Here is a 20950-nt window from a genome sequence, read left to right on the forward strand (position 1 = left end):
ACCAAACATACTAATTAAGAGAATAAATAAAAGGATCAAATAAATAACATATAAAACGAAATAAAACAGAGGAAAAACAAACACCAAACAGGGAAGGAGTATTTATATGTATTGCACCTTGCCATTAAATTCACGAATGCTCTTCCGTCCTCCTCCTCCCTCTCTCTTCCTCTTCCCTCCTTCCTCCTCCTCCTCCTTCGCGTCTCTCATCACCATTACTCTTCCTCCCCTTCTTCCTCCTCCTCCGTCCCTCCTTCCTCTTCTCATCCTCCCCTTCCCTTCCCGTCTCGCGCCGCTGCCCAGACACACTGACTCTCATTCATTTACATACACACGGCTGCGAAACGGTCATGAACAATAGCTACTTACACACACACACACACACACACACACACACACACACACACACACACACACACACAAACATACCAAGATAAACCAAATGAAATGCTTTACTTAACAGACCCCAAAAATATATAATTATAGTTTTTTTTCTTCTCTTGTGTGTGTGTGTGTGGGTGTGTGTGTGTGTGTGGGTGTGTGGGTGTGTGTGCTCTCTCTCTCTCTCTCACACACACACATACACACACATATACGAGGAGTCTCCCCCATTTCCCCCTCTCCTCCTCCTCCCCCGCCTCTCTCCCCCTCCCCCTTCTCCCTCCCCCCTCCCCCCCTTCCCCCCTCCCTCCCACACATGTAAACATCCCTTTTAGTATAACTGCAGCCATAACAATAATTCAAGGCTGCTTTTTCCTTGCCTCCCCTCTCTCGCTCCTTCCTCCTTTCCCCTCTTTCTCCTCTCTCCTCCTCTCCTCTCTCCTCCAGTCTGAACTCTCTCTCTCTCTCTCTCTCTCTCTCTCTCTCTCTCTCTCTCTCTCTCTCTCTCTCTCTCTCTCTCTCTCTCTCTCTCTCTCTCTCTCTCTCTCTCTCTTTAGCGCACAAAAACATACCCGACAAGATCAAAACATTAAAGGGCTAGAATACATTAGCTTAAGATCGTACCCTCATCTCTCTCTCTCTCTCTCTCTCTCTCTCTCTCTCTCTCTCTCTCTCTCTCTCTCTCTCTCTCTCTCTCTCTCTCTCTCTCTCTCTCTCTCTCTCTCTCTCTCTCTCTCGCACACACAATTTCTCTCCCAGTATATTTATTTCTTTGAAGTTTTCTCTAACTGAGCATTTTAAAGGCGCAATAAGTTTTCACATTATTTTCTTTTATAATCTCTCTCTCTCTCTCTCTCTCTCTCTCTCTCTCTCTCTCTCTCTCTCTCTCTCTCTCTCTCTCTCTCTCTCTCTCTCTCTCTCTCTCTCTCTCTCTCTCTCTCTCTCTCTCTCTCTCTCTCTCTCTCTCCTCTCTCTCTCTCTCTCTCTCTCTCTCTCTCTCTCTCTCACTCTCTCTCTCTCTCTCTCTTACTCTCTCTCTCTCTCTCTCTCTCTCTCTCTCTCTCTCTCTCTCTCTCTCTCACCTACTAAAAAGTACACGACTGGTTGTTTGTGACATCCCTGATGATCATAGTCCACCTCCCCTCATCCTCCCCACCTCACCTCCTCCTCACCCCTCTCCCTCCTTCCTCACCCCCCTCTCCCTCTCCCTACCAGCCTACCCTCTACCCCTTACCAAAAGTTCTCACACTGCTTCCCCTCTCCTGCTTCTCCCCCTGCCCACCCTATCATCCACCCTGTCCCCTCCCCTTCCCTGTTCCCTCCCCTGCACTATCACCCTTCCACATCCTCCCTCTGCCTACCAAATTCTCCTTTGTCACCCTACTCCTCCTCTCCCTCCTTCTTTCCTCCTCCCTTCCCTCTCTCCACTTCCTCCTTTCCTCCCCCTCCCCTCTAACCTCCTCTCCTCTCTCCCCTTATCCGGCCTTTACCTCCTCCTCCCTTCCCTACCCTCTCTCCTCTTCCTCCTCCCCTAGCTATTCCCCTCTCCTCACCCTCTAACCTCCTCCCCGTCTCCCCCTCTCTTTCCCTATACGCCCCTTACCTCCTCCTCCCCTCCCTTCCCTTCCTCCATTGCCTCCTCCCCCTAGCTATTCCCTTCTCCTCCCCCTCTAACCTACTCCCCGTCTCCCCCTCTCTTTCCCTATACGTCCCTTACCTCCTCCTCCCCTCCCTTCCCTCTCTCCTCTTCGCCCAGTCAAGCGTCATCAGCGTCCTTGCCCACGGGACGGATCGGATCAGGTGAATGTTACGGGTCTGCCTTCCCAACGGCGCCCATTGTTACGATTTTTATTTTACTTTACTGTCATTCACTTTTTTTCTGTTGTTTCCGTTTTTATTTTTTATTTGCTTGACTTGCACTTCATTTTATTTTTGTTTTTGTTTGGCTGACGTTCTTCCATTACTATTTCCTTTTTTTTATGTATTCTGGTCACGTCTGGTTCCCGTATATGCGAACCCGTGTCTTAATATCATCCTTTCTTTTTCTATACCTTACAATCTCTATTTGGGTCAACGTTTTCTATTCCTTTATTTCCCTTTCCCACTCTTTTCTTTCATTACAATTTCCTTTTTTTTTTATACATATTCTGGTCACGTGTAGTTCCTGTATATGCGAATTCGTGTCATAATATCATCCCCTATTCTTAGCTCCGTGGGTCTAACGTTGTTTTCGGGGGATACATCACAGGGGAAACTTCTTTTCTTTTTCTTCTCTATTCCTTTTATCGCTTGCTAGTCCTGGAGGCGCCTTTGGTTGTGGTGGTGGTGGTGGTGATGGTGGTGGAAGAGGTCGCCGTGGTGTAGTGGTGGTGGTGGTGGTGGCTATGGTGACGCGGTTGGTCGTGGTTGTGGTAGGAGGAGAAGGAGGAGGAGGAGAAGGAGATAATGGTAATGTTAGTGTCGGTAGTGATGTTTATGATGGTGGTGGAGGAGATGATGGTGGTGGTGGTGGTGGTGGTGGTTACAGTGGAGGAAGATAAGGTAATGGTAATTGATGTTGTGATACTGGTAATGGAGGAGGAGGAGGAGGAGGAGGTGGAACAAGACGAGGAGGAGGAGGAGGAGGAACAAGACGAGGAGGAGGAGGAGGAGGAACAAGACGAGGAGGAGGAGGAGGAAGAGAAAGAAGAGGTGGTGGTAGTATTAGTATTAGTAGTAGTAGTAGTAGTAGCAGTAGTAGTAGTAGTAGTAGTAGTAGTAGTAGTAGTAGTAGTAGTAGTATCTGTAGTGATGGTGGTGATGAACGGACTGCCAAACACACACACACACACACACACACACACACACACACACACACACACACACACACACACACACTCCTCCAACACCCTATTACACCCTTCAACACCACCTTAACCTTTGACCCTCACACACCTTAATAATCAGCACGTCGAGGACAGGTGAGAGGCAGCAGGTGAGGGCCACACGCCACCTGCTCCCAAGGGCGGTGAATCTTGGACACCTTCAGGGCAGCTGGTCACCTCCCCCCCCTCCATCCCCCTTCCACCCCACCCCGGCAGGAATTATGAGCCTCGTCAGGAGTGTGCAACGGGAGAGGTCAGCTATTTGGGGTTTCAGTGAATAATTGTTTTCTTCCTTTGGCGGGTGAGGTCAAGTTTTGGGGTTGTATGATAATTGTTTTCTTCCGTTTACTGAGGTCTATTTTGGGGGTCTGTCTATAATCGTTTAACTACTTTTACATACGAAGTCAAATTTTGAGTTCTGTATGTAATCGTTTCTTTCCTTTTACGGCGGAGGTCAGATTTTGTGGTTTTGGCAGGGGTAATATTTTGGGGTTCTGTGTTTACTTCATTCTCTACAACTATAATATACTTCATACCTCATAATATACATACTTTTACTATACAACGTTTACTTCATACTACACCAGAAAGCAAATTTTGGGTTTCTCTATTCCGTGTTTCCATCATTTTACGGAAGAGGTTGAATTTTGGGGTTCTAAGTACAATCGTTTTCTTCTTAATTAAGGGAGGAGTCTAGTTTTGGGGCTCTCTCTCAACAGCTATTTACAAAGGGCACAAAGAAGATTAGTCGGGCTCTCCTGGGTTGTTTCTCCACGTTCAAGTTATAGAAAGAAGCCTTATCAAACTATTACTTGTCCCCAAAAATAACGCGCCAAAGAAATACAAACACAAACTAAGAAAACCTTACCAAATGTGTGTGAGGTGGGGGGGGGGGGTAAGCTGGTTGGAGCGTATGTGTCTGTGTATGTGTGTGTGTGGGGGGGAGTGGATGGGTAGGGGTGGGTGGGTGGGTGGGGGTTGCCTTCTCTCACGCCAAAAAAAGGGTTTACTCAAAGGCTCTTCGTCCCAGCGTCACTCTCGGGCCTCACACAGCTTGACTTTTGGCCATTCCTACTCCCTCGGCCTCCATTCTTTCCGGAGATACTGCTAAACTCCGACACTCTGGCCCGCCCTTCGCTCCTATGGCCGGGCGCCTCCATCACGCCCTCCACTTACCGCCCACCTTCCATCTCTCTTCCCTTCTTTCCTTCGCACGCTCGTTCCTTCCTTCCCCATTTCCTTTCTCCATTCCTGCTTTTCTTTTCTCTTTGTCATTTTTCCTTTCCCTGCCCTCCGTATATTGTCACTTATCTTATTTTTCCTCTCTCTCTTTCTAAATGTTTTGTTGTGCTCCGTAGCTGACCCCTTCCTACTCTCCTTCCTTCCTTCCTGTTTTTTTTCTTTTCCTTTCGCCATTCTTTCTTTTCCCTTCCGTCGCTATATCTCTGTTATTTTCTTTCTCTGTTTTTCCATGTTTTGTTGTGTTTTGTATCTCATTCGCTCCTTCCCTCCTTCCTTCCTTCCTTCTTTCCTTTCTTTTCTTTCCTGTACTTTCCTTCCCCCTTCCTTTCTTTGTTATTCTTTCTGTCCTTTCCGTTTTATAGTGTTTTCAAGCTGACTTCTTCTTTCCTTCCTCCCTTCCTTTCCTTCCTTCCTTCCTTCCTTCATTCATTCATTCATAATTTCCTTCCTTAATTCCTTCCTTCCATCGTTCCTTCCTTCCTTCCTTCCATCGTTCCTTCCTTCCTTCCTTCCATCGTTCCTTCTTTCCTTCCTTCCTTCCTTCCTTCCTTCTTTCCTCCTTGCGCAATAAACTCCCTTCAAAGGCGCCGTCCCAACACCTTCGTCCCCGCGTATAAGTGGTTGGATTTTTCTTGATATTAACTCTATGGGGGCGGCGCCGGCGAGCTGTTTATATTTGTGCCACAGCCAGAGGTGTAAATAAATAAGTATGGCGGTAATATCGTATTGGCTTCTTATTCTTCTCCTTTTTTTCTTGCATGTTTGTGACGTGAGGGAGTTTTTTCGCGTTTTTTTCTCTCACGATTTTTTTTTTCGTTTTTTTTTCCTCTTCTTATATTTTTTTTCCTTTTATTTCTTGGCTTTTTGCGAGGCTGCAGGTTTTTTTTGGTATGATTTTTTTCCCCTGCGATTAGTTTGTCCTTTTTTTCCTCCTTTCTTTCTTTCGCTCAGGGTTCTTTGTCCTCCTCCTCCTCCTCCTTCTCCTCATATTTATCATCTTCCGTCTTTTTTCATTCCCTCGTCCATTCCCCCTTTTTATTATCTCCTTTCCTCGCAGCTCATCGTAATGCCTCCCTTTCATTTCTTCCTTATCTCCTCCGCTTCCTCATCATCACCATCACCATCATCATCGAGTCCTCCTTTCTCATCTCCTCGCCTTCTCTCCTCTCCTTCCCTTCCCTTCCCTTACCCTCGCCCGGCGCCGAATGGAAGAGCAGCGTCATTCCCTCACCCCTTTCCCTCTTCTCTCTCCCTTCGTCACCCCTCTCCCCCTCCACTCCCTTCTCTCATCTTCTTCCCCCTTCTTCACGCCTTGAGGGAAGAGGAAAAAGACGTCATGCAGGATATGAGTGAAAGTTCGCGCAATGATGAAATGAATTTGATATACTTTATAATATTCATCTTGGAGGTGTGTGTGTGAGAGAGAGAGAGAGAGAGAGAGAGAGAGAGAGAGAGAGAGAGAGAGAGAGAGAGAGAGAGAGAGAGAGAGAGAGAGAGAGAGAGAGAGAGGTAAAATAGCTACATAGTATAACAAAAATAATAATAATAATAATAATAATAATAATAATAATAATAATAATAATAATAATAGTAATAATAATAATAATAATAATAATAATAAAAATAATAATAATAACAATGCATTTCAACAACAATGTCTCAACACACACACACACACACACACACACACACACACACACACACCTGTATAGATTTTTTTTCCTTTCCCCCATTTTTAGCATTTCCCTGCCTCACCTTCCCTCCCTCCCTCCCTCCTCCTTCAGACCAAAGTAGAGTTTCTAAAGACCCGCCACCACCACTGCCTCCCCCTCTCCCCCTCCCCTTCCCTCTCCCCCTCCTCCCCCCTCACCTGCCTCTCCCTCTCTCTCTCGCTCCTTTTCCCACCAGGTGCATTACTTGATGAGATAAATATTGACTTGATCCCCAGCGGCAAGCAGGTGTGTGAGCCTCCCATCCATGCAGGTTTGGTCCACAGGGAGGCAGGTTTGGTCGGGAGGAGGAGGAGGAGGAGGAGGAGGAGAAGGAGGAGGAGTGAGATTATGAGGAGTGAGTTGGAAAAGAGAAGTTTGAAGGGAAAGAGGAAAGGATGACGGGGGAGGGGGAAGAGGAGGAGGAGGTGGAGGAGGAGGAGAGGAGGGGGAGTTGGATTAAGGGGGTTTAAGGTTGCGTGGTTGATGTGGGTTGTTGTTGGTGGTGGTGGTGATCGGTGGTGAAGGCTGTCTGTCTGTCTGTCTGTCTGTCTGTCCGTCTGTCTGTCTGTCTGTCTGTGTGTGTGTCTGTCTGTTCGTGGTGTTGTCTAGGTCTCTCTTTCTCTCTCTCTTTCTATCTATATATCTCCCTCTGTACCTCCCATTCACTCCATAATAACACCAATACATTCCCTCCACACCATTATGCATACACCCCTCCTAACACCACTCCACCCCCCTTCCACCACCACCAACATCCACCCTACAATTCTTCCACACCATATCACCGTAGCAAGCACCCTTACGCACTTCCCTTTGTTTCCCTCCGTATCATCCACTTCCACCGCCCACTTCCACCTGTCACGGACCCCCTCCCTTTTATGGCCCATCCACTGACCCCTTCCCCTTTCGATCCCTTTCCCATCACTGTATATCCCTCCCCCTACATACTCTACCCCATTCTATTCCCCCATACACTTAGGTTCCTACGCCTCTCTACTCTACCTCTCCCCTACTCCTCTACTCACACACACACACATACACACACACACACACACACACACACACACACACACACACACGCCCTCACACAGTAATTGGAGTTGCTGTTCTTACCAATCGACAATAAATTCAGAATGTGGCGTTATTGCGTTTGGCGGTGAGGGGAGGGACAGGGGAAGGGGAAAGAGGTGAAGGGGTGCAGTGGGTGGGGTTAGGTGGGGTTATATGGGACGTGGGGTGAGGGGGAACAGGAGGGGTGGCGTATGGGGTGAAGGGGTGAGAGTGGTGGTTGTTTTGGTACTAGTGCACTCAGCCCGGCACAGCGGTGAGGCAACAGTGGCAGGGACGGAGCCTCGCCAACCCACGACCGACCGCCCGACGCAACGCACGCCACACACGCACGACGGAGGGGAAAAAAGGGGAGCAAAAAATTTAAACAAGAGAATACGTAGCAAAAAAAGTGGAGACAACAAAAATCAACTAATAAAAAGTAAAAAAAATGGAAGGAAATGTTCTAACCAGAGTATATGTAAAAAAAAATATGTAGGAAAAAAGGGGAGCAAAAAATTTAAACAGAGTATTCGTAAAAAAAATGCACAGAATAAAAATTAACAAGTAAAACGTAAAAACGATGGAAGGAAATGTTCTAACCAGGAAATATGTAAAAAATAATATGTAGGAAAATGGGGAAAGAATGGACCAAAAAATTAAACAAGGGTATACGTAGAAAAAAAAGAACAAAAATTAATATAAAAAAGTAAATAATATAGGAGAAAAAAAGTTTGAACCTGGGCATATGAAAATAGATATAAAAAAAAACGGTGTATGGAAAAAAATAAGCAATGTAGGAAAAAAGGTGCAAAAAATATAAAAAAAAGAATATATGTAGAAAAAAAGGAGAGATCAAAAATTAACAACTGAAACGTAATTAAAAAGGGAAAAAATTAAATAAGAGTATATATAAAAAAATGAGGGAACAAAAATCATCTTGTAAAACGTAAATAAAAAGAGAGGAAAAATTGTTAAGCAAGAGCAAGAGCAACGGCCTAGCAAGAGTCATATATCACGGCAGCCACTATAAAAAAAATTCGCCTGCTCCACTAACGGGATGGGGCCGTCCAACAAGCCCCTAAAGAGAGCCTACCGACGCTACAGGCACCACCCAAAAAGAAAAAAGAAAAATAAAGGTAAGAGAAGAGCTGAAATAAGGGTATAAGAATGAATGAAGGAGAAAAAAGAGATTAAAAAAGGGTGTGTGTGGAAATTGGGGAGAAAAAGGAAAAGGTATTATTTTTTTTATAGTAAACAGAAGTGGAGAAAAATTTAAACAAAGGCATACGTAGAAAAAAAGTAAGTTTAAGTAAGTAAGGGTATTCCTGAAAAAAGAGCAAAAGTTTTAACAGGAAAACGAAGGAAATGTAGGAAAAAGGAGCAAACATTTGAACAGGAAAATGACGTAGAGAAAGTATAAAAAAAGAGCAAAAATTCAATCAGGAAAATGACGTAGAAAAGGAAGCAAAAAGGAGCAAACATTTAAACAGGAAAATGACGTAGAAAAAGTATAAAAAAAGAGCAAACATTCAAACAGGAAAATGACGTAGAAAAAGTATAAAAAAAGAACAAACATTCAAACAGGAAAACGTTGGAAAAGTAGGAAAAGGGATCAAACATTTAAACAGGAAAATGACGTAGAAAAGTAGGAAAAAAGAGCAAACATTTAAACAGGAAAATGACGCAGGAAAAGTAGGAAAAGGGATCAAACATTTAAACAGGAAAATGACGTAGGAACAGTAAAAAAAAAGGAGCAAACATTTAAACAAGAAAACGTAGGAAAAGTAGAAAAAAGGAGCAGAAATTTAAACAAATGTATACGTGAAAAACACACACAAAAAGACTGAACCCTAAAACCTGCATACATTCATCACGTTTCTTTCACAGCGATCATGACCAGTGAATAATTTGAATGTTTCTTTTTTCTCTTGTTTATTTTTGTGGTTATAAAAATCGAACCAGTGTGAAAAAAAATGTAACCGTATGAAAAATAGTGAAAACATCATACATTCACCGGTTATTTTTATATATATAGTTCACAGCGGTCATGAAAAGTAAACTACAGGAATATACCTTCTTATTTTTTTATATAGTTAGTAAAGATAAACAAATGTATAAAAAAATATGATTGTACTATAACAGGAAATGCATTCACCATTCATGTCTTCCGTAGAGATCATGAAAAGTTTATTATTATATTTTACACATTTTTCTTTATATATAGTAAAGGGAAAAAAAAACAAGAATATCCCCCTAAAAAAGTACGATTATACCCTAAAAAGTATATTAATTCACCTTTATTTCTTTCATAACGATCATGAAAGGGCATCATTATACTATAGGCCTAAACATTTTATCTAATTTTAGCAAAGAAAAAACAAAGACATCCAAAATAAAACAAACTCGCACCCTAAAAGCAAATGCATTCACCGCTCATGTCTTCCGTAACGATCATGGAAGGTGAGTCATTGCGTTTTGTTTCGCCTCGTGTTTCCGTTTTCATACACAGCCTTGCGAAGCGCCGCCCTTGATTACTGCAGTGTGTGTATACCGTTATTCTCCTCATAATAATTTACCTCTTTATTGCGTTCTGCCCGTGCGCTCGCCAGGCCTTTCTTTTTTCGCGGGGTAATACACTAACACTTTTTTCATGCCAAATATGAGCGTTTTTATTCAAATGTACTCTGCATTTAGCTATATTCCCTTGCAAACGATGACTGCAATACTTTTGACGTACGCTGCGAGCCCCCTACACGCCCCATCACCCTGGCCACACCTCCCTCCCCCCCGTGTGTGTGTGTGTGCCGCGCGGGAAGGGTCAGACCGCCGGGCGCACGCGTAATGCTGTAATGCCCTGGACGTGAAATAGGGTCTGTGCGTATTATAGACCTCGCGTGATGCGGCGCCTCTATATAACAGGGCTTGTGTCAAAATACCCTTTCCTCCCTCCCTTCCTTCCTTCCTCGCTTCCTTCCTTCCTCTCTGCCTCTCTCTCCCTCTCCCTTTATTTGGTTCCCTTCCTTCCTCCCTACCGTCCTGGCTTTCCTTCCTTCCTCGATTCGCTTTCCCTCCTTTTTGCTTCCTCTCTTCCTTTCCTGCCTTTCCTTTATATTTTCCTTATTGTTCCCTTTTAGTATATCGTGTACCTTCCTTCCTTCCTTCCTTCTTTCCTCGCTTCCTCGATTTCCTTTCCTTCCTCTTTGCTTCCTCTCTCCCTTTCCTTCGTTTTGTCTCTCACTTCCTCGCTTCCTTCATTCCTTTCTCTTTTCTTTCTCTTCCATGACTTCCTTCCTTCCTTCCTTCCTCTGCTTTTTTCTCTCTCCTCTCTCTCTCTCTCTCTCTCTCTCTCTCTCTCTCTCTCTCTCTCTCTCTCTCTCTCTCTCTCTCTCTCTCTCTCTCTCTCTCTCTCTCTCTCTCTCTCTCTCTCATTTCCTCCCTACTGCCTTGCTCTACCGTTCCCTTCCGTTCTCCCCTTCCCTCTACCAACTCATTGCCACCCGTTCTCTCCCCTCACCCTCCCCTCCCCTCCCCTCCCTCCCCACCTGACCTCCGCTCCGCTGGAAATACCTGGAGTGGGACTAATTAACTCACGGACGCCAATATCAAAGTGCCATAATCAATACAGGGGAAAAAGGAAAAGAAAATACATACCCGCTTTTTTTTCCCCTGACGTTCTGCCATTCACCCCAAAATTAGGAAAGGGAAAAAAAAGGGAAATTAAGAGAGTCATTCCCCTGTGTTTCCTGCCCCTCGCCGCCCTTATGGCCTTAGAGGGGAAGGGGAGAGAAAGGGAGGGGGGGTAGGTAAGGGTTGGGGAGGTGTAGGGAGGGAAGGAACAAAGGAAAGAACAACAGGATCATTGCAGCTTCGAATTATGCAGCCGGTGAGGTCAATCGCCATTACGAGTGTGTCTGTCTGCTTGGCCTTGTTAATACAGCTTATGCAGGCTTCCTTTTTTCGGCCCTTATTCGTGTGTGTGTGAGGGGGAGAAGGGAGGGGAGTGTGAGGGTGTGGAGGGTGGGGAGGGGAGAGGGGGTGGGTGGGTGTGGGGGGGATGTATGAGAGGGTGGGAAGTGGGGGACTGTGTGTGTGTGTGTGTGTGTGTGTGTGTGTGCGCGCGCAAGTTATTTAGGGAAATGGAGTGTATGTGTGTGTATGCGTAGAAGTTATTTAGAGAAATGGCCCTTTGTGTGTGTGTGTGTGTGTGTGTGTGTGTGTGTGTGTGTGTGTGTGTGTGTGTGTGTGTGTGTGTGTGTCCGCGCGCGCCTCAGCATACAACTTATTAAGGCGGGAGTATGAGAATGAACACACACTTATTTGTATACATCTTACTCCCTTGCTATTGACGGGCCGCCTCTCGCTGCTCTCAATGGCGCCGCTGAATAGAAACTTGTTGAAGGAGAAGAAATAATGTTATCGTCAAGGTTTCGGATCCCTTTGAGCGGTGAGTTAAGGGAAAGGTATGTGTGTGTGTGTGTGTGTGTGTGTGTGTGTGTGTGTGTGTGTGTGTGTGTAATAGTAGATAATGATATAGATAGATAGCTTATATAGTCAAAAGCCGATAGAATGAACTTATACAAATCAAAATCAAGGAAACTAGTAAATAATTGAGGGTAGTGAGGCTTGTGGGTCTGATTGGGTCATTTGGGAGGGTGTGGGTGATGAGGTTGAAGGGGGTGAGGGGTGGATGCAGTGTGTGGGTGACGCCAAGGCCGGTCAAGCAGTATTTCTATGTTAGGTAATCCATTTCTAGGTAAGGGAGCCCGTAATCCATTTCTAGGTAATCCATTTCAAGGTAATCCATTTAAGGTAATCCATTTCAGGGTAATCAGTTTCTAGGTAATCCATTTCTGGGTAATGAGGCCGTAATCCATTTCAAGGTAATCCATTTCGAGGTAATCCATTTCTAGGTATAGAAGCCGTTAATCCATTTCTAGGTAATCCATTTCTAGGTAAGGGAGCCGGTAATCCATTTCAAGTTAATCCATTTCTAGGTAATTCATTTCTAGGTATGGGAGCCGGTAATCCATTTCAAGTTAATCCATTTCTAGGTAATTCATTTCTAGGTATAGGAGCCGGTAATCCATTTCTAGGTAGTCCATTCTAGGTAATCTACGTCAGGTAAGGGAGCCGGTAAGCCGCAGGTCAGTTTGTGGGCCATGCGACGTCGGATATGGAGGTATACGTGAGAACATTAACAGGTCACTCAGATTACCCGCCTTATCACGCTGTTGTAGTTTCTCTGGCATGCGAGATAACAAAAAAACAGGGGGGTGGAGGGGGTCTCCTGCTATAGTTTGGAAAAAGTGGGTGCAGAATGTTCGGGTAGGCTTCTTGACTACTTGACGAAGGGCGGCGTGCAGAGTGCTTGCGTAAGTCACCGCTGCCAGATTGTCGTACTCAGAGCATAGTATTTACCGGTTTTCGACGCCTAACTGTTGCCAAGAAACATCAGGAATTAACTATTTTAACGATAATTATAAGCGAGTCTCCTTATTGGGGCCCACGAGACAGTTTTTGGGTCGGAAGTCGGTAAATATAAGAGGCTGAGTAAGACAATCTGGCAATTTCGGCGTAAGTGTCGAAGCCTCCGTGTTTTCACTGTCACTGGCCCGACCTCATGTCAGCAGCAGGGTGGGTGCGCTGAGACATCAGGGCAATATAGAATGGTATTATAAAACACTTTCGCTTCTCACATTAACAACTTCTAAAGGTTAAAGGGGGGGTCAGTCGGGTTCTAATGAGTGTTTCCTTAGGTTCACGGTACAGAACAGGGGTCAAACTAACGCCAGGGTCATAAAACTACCCCTGGAAATGCCCACAACTCCTACGAAAGCCTTGTCAAATATGTGTTCTTGGGCGGCGAAATAGTGTGTCGGCACGAAGCATTCCCGGCTGGAGGATGGCAAATAGGTCGGTATTCTTAACCCCTTCAATACAAGCAGACAAAACATAACCTCCATGCCATATCCTGGTTTTACAGACTACGTAGAATAGTCCAATGACCATGACGCACATACAGCGTCTCTAGGATATGGTTCGAGAGATGAAATGACTCATATACTGCGTCATGGTACTGAAGAGGTTAAACGCTTCCTCCTCTAACAATAATGGTCTGCCTACTATGAGGGTCTTAAAACTACCCCAGGAAATGCATAAAGCTCTTAGGAAAGCCTTGTCAAGTGTGTGTGTTTTGAGGGAGAAATATTTAAGAACACGACCCATAGTGACTGATGCTATCTCTCCTTGACGTCACACACACACACACACACACACACACACACACACACACACACACGCACGCACACTGCACTCACTGTCTACCAGCTTTATTGACCCTTTTTTTTGCACGAGTAAGGGTCTTTAAAAGGATGGGAATGGGAAGTAAAAGGGGAGGGAACGGGAGGTCACCAGGCTGACAGTGAATGCTACGGTGTGCCGGATAGGAAGTTTGGAAAGTTTCGTTTAGTCGGCGCAACATCTGTGGTCATATGCCGGAGAGAGACAGAAGGGGAAGAAATTTTAAAAGGGAACAGATCCCAGGAGACGGGACACAACCCCCGATTAATACCTGGTACCCATTCACTGCTGGGTGGACAGGGGCGGAGGGTATCGGAAAAGCCGCCCATATTTTTCCACTCCGCCCGGGAATCGAACCCGTGCTCTCTCGGTTGTGAGCCGAGTGTGCTAATCACTGCACCACGAAGCCCCCCGTGCTGGGTGGGTCTCGTGTGTGTGTGTGTGTGTGTGTGTGTGTGTTAAAGTATCCATAGACGTGATGGACGGGACAGTGTGATACATAAGCAAATAAAAGAATGCATGAAATAAAAAAAAAGATATATATCAAATCTCTGTATGTTATAAAAAATATATATAATACATAGAATGGAAAAAGCTAACACTCCATAAACAACAACGCACTTGAATCACACACACACACACACACACACACACACACACACACACACACACACACACACACACACACACACACACACACACACACACACACACACACACACACACACACCATTAATTTCCCGTAAAGAATAAAACAGTCACTGCATGGATAAAATAGTAAAAAATTTAAGTCTATAAAGAAAAACGATAAAATTAAGAAAAATAAGAAAAGAAGAAGTTTCAAGAAGAGGGGGAAAAAAAACAAGGATGAAAGGCCGCGGACTTGCCTTTGCGTTCGTCTCCCCTTGAAGCGGTGCAGCCATTTTCCTTGAGCAGCCTCCCCCGCCGCGGCGCCGCCTGGAAAAAGTAACACTGATCCTTCGTGTTCCGCGTGCTGTTCACAGGTAGAACACGCTAAGAGGATTACTAATATTATTGTTCTTTTTATCATTTTCAATAATCCTATCACGATTATTATTATTTTCATTATTGTTACTATTATTATTATTATTATTATTATTATTATTATTATTATTATTATTATTATTATTATTATTATTATTATTATTATTATTATTATTATTATTATTATTATTATTATTATTATTACAAGGATTACAATGACTATATTATTATTATTACAAGGATTACTACGAGAGAGAGACAGAGAGAGAGAGAGAGAGAGAGAGAGAGAGAGAGAGAGAGAGAGAGAGAGAGAGAGGAGGGAACCCAAAAACTATGATATATTATTAAAACTTTATGGAGGTAATATTTCAACCCTCTTCTCTCTCTCTCTCTCTCTCTCTCTCTCTCTCTCTCTCTCTCCTCCTCTCTCCCTCTTAACCTTCCCTACGTCCCCCCTCTTCCCTTCCACCCCCCCCCCTCCATCCCAGGCAGCCCCCAGCACCTGAGACACATTAATATACAAACAAACAGAAATACATAAATACTCCCGCCGGCGCTTCCGAGGAAAACTTGCGAGAGCTTGTACATTATACTTGAACGCTGGGAACTGAAATTTACGACACCTAATATACGAGGATGCATCAGAGGCTGTGTGTTTTGACGGGGGAGGCAGGCATGTGTGTGGGGGGGGGGGGGGTAAAGGGAGTGGGGTGGAAAAGGAATGGGTGAGATGTGCAGGGGGATGGGAGATGTGTCTTGCTGGGAGGGTATGGGTGGTGTTTTCTGGGCGTGGGAAGATGTGGGAAATGCGATCAAAGAGAGAGGAAAGGGAGGTTGGTAGGTGGGAAAAAGGAATGAAGATGGATATTGTACGGGGTGTAAAAAGCAAGTGTATGTGTATATTTGTATTTATATGCGTGTATAAGAGAAGATAAAGGAAGGATACGGAAGAAATAAATGTAAATTAGCGAATGGGTAAAGTGGAGGGGATGGGAATTAGGTATGGGTGGGTATTCTGAGGGTATTAGGAGCAGGTATATGTTCGTGAGTGTGTATGGGTGATGGGGAAGAGGGGAACATATGGATAGGAAAGGTATAGAGGATATGGAAAATGGAAGGGGAGTTGTTTCAAGGGATCACGTGAAATAAAACCATCTGAAGGGAATGGGGATGATGGTGTGTGAAAGGAGGGAGTGTGTGCGTATATGTGTGTATGTATGAGAGGAAGGAGGGAGGGAGGGAGAGGAGGAAAAGAAGGGGAATTATGTGGGTGGGATAATGAGAGAGGTAGTTTTGAGGAGGACAAAAAAAATATGGATTGGGGCTTGCAGGAGGGTGGGAAGCAGATGTGTGTGTGAGGGGTGGGGAGGAGAAGGAAGGGGAAGAATAGGGGTGGGAAGATATGGGGGGTTATGGACAAGGATGAGTGGGTGAGTCAGTTGTTTGAGGGAGAGAAAACAAAAACAATGGTAGGGGTTTTGTGGCGTGCGAGAACTATGTGTGTTTGTATGTGTATGGGAACGGGAGGGGATGATATAGGGAGGGGTTATGGAGGAGGAGGAGTGGGTGAATCGGTTGCTTAAGGGGGGGGTGAAAAAACGAATGAGGTGCTGTAAGATGTGTGGGAAGCATATATGTCTTTGTATGTGTTTCTGTATGGGGAGGAAGGGGAGGAGAAGTAGGGGAAAGTTGTGTGGGGGTGCATTGATGGGAGGGGTTGGTGTTTCGACTGGGGTAAAAAAACAGGGTATGAATGAGGGTTGACAGAGGTGTGGGAATGGGTAGGGGAAGGGTGAGGGGTGAAGGGGGGTGAGGGAGGGGTGAGGGTTGAGGGGTGCAAGGTGATATTGTGGGAAGGGTTGAGTCCAATTCTCACCTGCACTTTTTTTTGTGTCTACTGTATACCCTTCCCCCCCCCCCCTTCTCTCTCTCTCTCTCTCTCTCTCTCTCTCTCTCTCTCTCTCTCTCTCTCTCTCTCTCTCTCTCTCTCTCTCTCTCTCTCTCTCTCTCTCTCTCTCTCTCTCTCTCTCTCTCTCTCTTGCTGCATCAGGCCTTCCTTTCATTTCCTTTCTCTTCCTCCTCCTCTTCATCCTGCTAGTTTTCCTTCTCCTCCTCTTCTTCTTCTTCTTCTTCTTCCTCTTCTTCTTCTTCCTTCTCCAATACCTACGTCCGTGAATGACAGGTGCGTGTGTGCGTGTGTGTGTGTGTGTGTGTGTGTGTGTCAGGATGCCTCGCCCTCGATACACCTTATTCCAGGAGGAGGAGGAGAAGGAGGAGGAGGAGGAAGAGGAGGAGGAGGAGGAGGAGGCAGAAGAAAATAATGGGAGGAGAAAAGGACGAAAACGGATCTAAAGGAGAGAGAGAGAGAGAGAGAGAGAGAGAGAGAGAGAGAGAGAGAGAGAGAGAGAGAGAGAGAGAGAGAGAGAGAGAGAGAGAGAGAGAGAGAGAGAGAGAGAGAGAGAGAAAACCTGGGAGTGCGAGTGAGATTCGACGCACTTTAGTGATATAAATAAAGACATTTTTTCCCTTTCCTCTCGGCCATGTGAATATTTGAGGGATCGTTTGTCCCGTCATTGTGCTAAGTGACGGCGGCGGCTCCGGGGGTCACGGCGGGCCCCGACTCCTTCGCGTCCTCCTTCGGGGCCGGGGCAGTGCTGCGGGCTCCCCGGGGTAATTCAGCCCCGGTGGTGTAGCGAGAGAGCAGAAGCAATGTTATTTGAGGAGACAATTGGTAGTCTAGCAAATCCCGGCCAGTCATCAATATGGAAACCACTCCGTCTGCTAATCCGCCGCGCAGCCACGTCCTCCTCGCCGCCCCCTCCGCTGGCCGCCGCCGCTGACACTCCATTGCAAGTTTTTTTCTCGTTTTGTTAATGAAAGCTTAAAGACAGTGTCATTAGCCGGCCTCGTGTGCAGCAGCAGCACGATAAAGGAAAGTAACGCCGCCACAGAGGGTGATTTGGCAACACTGATACAATCGATATCTACCCCGCTGCTCTTGCATTCAGTTACGAGGAGAAGCGCAAGCTTCAACACGACCCTTCGCCGGCCCCGGCTTCGGCCACGCCCGCCGCCGCTCCTCAGCCGCCGCCCTCCTCGCCACGTCGCAGGGAGAAAAAAATCATCACCATTTTTTCCCTCAAACTGATTCCCGACGGGAAAATTGACTCTTTCCTTTATAATGACAAGAATATAGCACGCCAAACTAAATCGACGTAATCGGACAAGGTGAGGGAGAGCGCATGCGCAACCGAGGGGAAGCTGGGGTCAAGCGACTATGGTTCCCCTCTCAGACTGCTGTGTGGCCATCCAACTGCTTGCCCACTCTCCCCTCGCGGCCGACCAGCTGTTCCTCTCAGTCGGCTGCCGTCTCCCTCGCCCGCAGCAGCCGTCCACGCCCGTCCTGCCTGGCCGCCCCCGCCCCCCGGTGACCTTCACACGCCAGGGTGTTCCCTTCAGACCCGGGGATCCTCGCCGGTCGGTCCAACAAAATGGCAGTCGGCGGTGCAGGACTCCAGGGTTGAGGCAGCGGCCTCCAGGGGCCAGCTGGGACCTCCGAGGCATGGCCGGGGGCGGGGCGCCCCCTGCCTCCCTCGCTGCCTCTGGTAGTGACGGTGGACGGTGCCGCAGGTCAGGCCGTGCAGGATATAGGTCAAGGTGCCTTATCCTGAAGGTGGTGTGCTGAGACGCCGACAGAGGGCACCATCTCCGCTCCGCTTCCCGTCGCTGCCGCACACACAAGGTAAGTTTCCCAGTGTTTATTTTTTCACCAGCAAATTTTGGCCCCTTGAGGCACTCTGGTGTCAGTGGAGCTGCTGGGGAGGTCATGGGCCACGGGAGAGTCATAAGGTCATTAACCTGACGATGTGTTGCATCTTTGAATGCTCAGGAGCCCCATCGCCTGCCTCTCCGTCATGAGGCGCGCCGCCGGCCAGCCCCCCCACGTGGGCAGGGCGCAGGGAGCTCAGCCTCGGGCACATCAAGTCTTTTGGTTCGTCATATTTTCGACCTGGTTGTGTGGCAAGTAAGCGGAGCAGGGCGGGGCGGGTGGGGTGGGGCGGGGCAGGGCGGGGCGGGTGGGGTGGGGTGGGCCACACGGGTCGAGGCGCTCATTATAAGCCGTGATCAATAACCATCGTGGGATCGGCCGGGGTCGATAAGGGGCGGTGGGATCGGGCAGCTGACAGCCGCCACTCAGGCTCCCCCGCGCCCGCCCAGGGAAAATTCGCCGAGCTGCCGTTCCCTACAAGACGGGCCGCGGGGTGCTGTGGTTGCACCAAAGAAGCGCAAACAAGTTATATTTGGGGAAATGAGGGAAAGGCGACCTGACCGACAGGCTGGGCCGCCGCCGCCTCCCCCTCGCCTAATTACCTGCAGGGCCGCGGATAATCGCGGGCCGCGGCTGGCGGGTGTGATATAAGCGTGGGTCGCGTGCATTTACACCCGGCGAGGATTGAACAGATCGATGGCGGAGAGCAACCAGCTGTAGTAAAGGGAGAGAGGGTGAGGCCCGCGTCCTCGGCAGCCCGGGGCGTCACCCTGGGAGCCAGTCGGGGCTGTTGTCCTCCCCACTGCTGGTTTTCAGACCCTGCGAACCCAGACAGAGCGCCAGGTGGACATGGAACAGTCGTCGGGGCAAGAGAGGCGGAAGTGCCGCCATCCTGCCGGCGGCCCGGCGGACCAATCTCGCCGCCGGCGCTGCTCACACAATTCCTTGATTGAATTCAGGCTGTCAGAGCCTCGCCGTGCCGGCCACGAGGTGAGCCGCACACAAGCTTAGGGCAAAATGAGCCAGTAGAGGTGCAGGGTCATCCCCTCCCCTCTCTCCCTCCGTGGCCACACTTCCGCCTTACCCGACGCACAACACTTCCTCGCAATAGTAAACAGCCACAACAATTACATAACGGAACTTCCACATTTAGTATTTGTCACACACGTCCAAACGTTTTCTCTTGAGCCATTATCCGCCTCACGTGACCTTCAGTATTACCTAATGAAGAAAGAGGTGCTGCACGACACGGCCGCGACGCCGCCACGCCTCGGAGCACACGCCCGCAGCCCTGGACCGCGGGGCCCGTGCATCCTCCAGGGCCCGGAGCGGTCTCTCTCTCTCTCTCTCTCTCTCTCTCTCTCTCTCTGAAAGTTTCATCTATTTATATATCCACCTATTTATCTATATCTATCTATCTAACCATCATCTATCTTTGTAGGGATCTATCTACGTACCTATTTACTTATCTATCCGACTAGCTAGCTAGCTGGTATTCTGTATCCCACCTTCTACACACACACACACACACACACACACACACACACATACACACACATACAGACACACACACACACACACACACACACACACACACACACACACACACACACGTACACACACACACACACACGCACACACACACACACACTTCCGGTCACTCTGTCATGGGGTCCCAGCTTTCATCGCCGGGCACCGGGTCATTACATCCCCGCCCAGGAGGCTACAAAGCTATATTCTCCTGTCCGTCAAACCCTCGCAAGCCGCCACGCCGCATGGCTGCCGCCCCTTCATCAGTACACGGCACATGGCGAGTGTCCTATTGCTAATCTCCGATACATCGAGATGCTGGAGATAACCGATGTTAATTATATTTCATACCAATTATAACGAAGATAAGCAGGAGGTGAGGCAGATATATAGGTAAAAGCAATGCAAAGGTCGAGGCTGAAGAACATAAAGGGATTTATCTTGCACCATTACGGACGCCGAGCGAGGCCCCGGGCGGCGCGGCGGCCGGCCGGTGGCCCGCAAAGGGTTGCGGCGTGGCAGGCGGCCGGGCTGTCGGGCCGGGTCTCGCGGGGACGCCGCCGCCAAGGGAAAGGAAAGAATTAAACTAATTACCATTTCCATAATTAACTTGCGGCAACAAATTCAACGCCCTCCATTTTTTTTTTATTTCAACCCTGGTGCGCGGCCAGGAGCCAGGGCGGCGGGCGGCGGCCGGCAGCAGGGCGGCCACGACTAAAAGATTGTACTTATGGCTTGACGAAAAGGTGATGGCTTCCCATCTTATCCCTCTGCTACTGTTACTGCTACTGCTAGTACAACTACTACTACTACTACTACTACTACTACTACTATTATTGTTACTACTACCACTACTTCTACTACTACTACTACTACTACTACTACTACTACTACTACTACTACTACTACTACTTCTACTACTACTACTCCTACTACTACTACTACTACAACAAATAACAATAATAATAATAATAATAATAATAATAATAATAATAATAATAATAATAATAACAACAACAACAATAACAATAGACCTACTACTACAGTCCGCCTCCGTGGTATACACATTTCTTAGCAAGCCTACCCAATAATTTGCG

General features: G+C 47.2%; 1 long non-coding RNA gene across 1 annotated transcript in view; it reads left to right on the top strand.

Moving 5' to 3' along the window:
• The first annotated feature begins 17083 nt into the window (after window positions 1–17083).
• The window catches only part of LOC126984172 (uncharacterized), a 59022-nt gene continuing 55155 nt past the window's right edge, over window positions 17084–20950 (top strand). Inside the window, exon 1 of the long non-coding RNA XR_007736454.1 lies at window positions 17084–18296. This is a non-coding gene — a long non-coding RNA (uncharacterized LOC126984172). The remainder of the gene's footprint in view (window positions 18297–20950) is intronic.

The sequence above is a fragment of the Eriocheir sinensis genome, chromosome 56 (genome assembly GCF_024679095.1).
Source record: "Eriocheir sinensis breed Jianghai 21 chromosome 56, ASM2467909v1, whole genome shotgun sequence".
Taxonomy (NCBI): Eukaryota; Metazoa; Arthropoda; class Malacostraca; order Decapoda; family Varunidae; genus Eriocheir; species Eriocheir sinensis.